Source organism: Saccostrea echinata, unplaced genomic scaffold (genome assembly GCF_033153115.1).
Source record: "Saccostrea echinata isolate AGI-Se365-2 ecotype Australia unplaced genomic scaffold, CSIRO_AGI_Sech_v1 ptg000029l, whole genome shotgun sequence".
Lineage (NCBI taxonomy): Eukaryota > Metazoa > Mollusca > Bivalvia > Ostreida > Ostreidae > Saccostrea > Saccostrea echinata.
The window spans coordinates 10,247,812-10,249,367 of record NW_026889778.1 but is presented as its reverse complement, the minus strand read 5'-3'; the positions used below and the strand labels follow the sequence as shown (position 1 = coordinate 10,249,367).

At 32.7% G+C, this 1,556-nt stretch overlaps 1 long non-coding RNA gene across 1 annotated transcript; it reads right to left on the bottom strand.

Moving 5' to 3' along the window:
• Positions 1 to 217: 217 nt before the first annotated feature.
• LOC133194474 (uncharacterized) lies at positions 218 to 1,202 on the bottom strand. Its single transcript, XR_009722091.1, has 3 exons — positions 1,161 to 1,202; positions 802 to 891; positions 218 to 581 (listed from the first exon to the last, which is right to left on the bottom strand). It is a non-coding gene; the product is annotated as an uncharacterized LOC133194474 (long non-coding RNA).
• Positions 1,203 to 1,556: the final 354 nt, after the last annotated feature.

Below are 1,556 nucleotides of genomic sequence, written 5' to 3'. Positions count from 1 at the left end.
TTACACTTTGACATACAAGGTTTCCTATAAGTTTCAACTTTTTTGGCCCAGTGGTTCTTGAGAAGAAGATTTTTAAAACATCCCACTAAATTTTCACTATTTCTTAATTATCTCCCTTTTATTGAGGGTGTGGCCCTTTATTTGAACAAACTTGAATCCCCTTTACCCAAGGATGGTTTGTGGCAAGTTTGGTTCAAATAGGCCAGTGGTTCTGGAGAAGAAGTCGAAAATGTGAAAGTTTACAGACAGACGGACAGCTAGACAGACTACAGACAAAATGTGATCAGCAAAAGCTCACTTGAGCTTTCAGCTCAGGTGAGCTAAAAACAGATAGCAATAGGTCATGACTGACTCAGGTTATCTAATTAGTTATAACATTTTTTTGTGATTACATGTAAGTCAGCTCAGGTGCAAAATATTGCTTATCACTGATATAAATACAACAGTAAAATTTTAGACATAACCATATGTCTGACAATTAAATTCTATATAATAATAGAACTTACCCTCAGCATAAATCTTTCATAGCTTGGCATGGACCTATATGTTTTTGTGTCTGTTCAAAGTGTATACTTTTTGTCCTTGGGAAAAAAGAAAATATATGTTAAAAAAAATTGCATTTCAGACTTGTAAAGCAAAACAAACAATATGAAAAATTACTTATTTTACTGATAACATTTAACATTTTCTCCTCTTGTGATTGAAATGTAATGCACATCATTACATGATATTATATGTATTAAATTGCAAGTCTAAAAGCAATGGGATCAGAAAATTTGATTTCTTTTTTAAGAGTATTACCATAATGCTGGTTAAACTTTCAGAATCTGTTTTTGAAGTCCAGACTTGGCATTTAGGTGTTTACATAGGAGATGAGCTTCAGCCACCATCCTGGAGTGTACATTTAAAATCACATAAAAAAATCACAATCTCAAAATACATTATTTATACTCAAAAGGACTGTATGAAAAAGACATCTGAAAAATAAGTGTTACACCCTTATTGCCCTAAAAGATAATTTATATTTCCTCTACATGTTTTGTAAAGAAATACATTGGGTGGGTGGAACTTTTTCAATCAAGTGTTTTATTGCATCTTATTGGTAGGCTAAAAAAATCTTACAATAAATATTTTTTATAACAGTATGTTTTATACCTCACCTTAATTTTGATATAATGTGCCAGTGTTGATTCACACCTGGGCGCATGGGCTGGGGTGCTGACCAAGACAGTTGACTGCGTCAATATTTTCTTACTTATTTGGTAAACTAAGTTTACATTATGTTATACACTAAAATAAAAGAAACACACCCGTTAGTTTACATGCAACACAGTCTGAAATATAAAGTAAATAAATAACTGTAGATGTTCTGTATATTCCTCACCGTTACTCCTATCCTAACTCCAGACACTGTCTTGCAGACGTCAGACTTCTTACCAGTGACGTCACCCGTTAACGTAAATAATAATCGGAGGTGAAAATTCCGGAACGTACATTTTACATATTTAGTGTTATATGGACGCTACCAACTGTATAATTATGTAATACCTATTTAG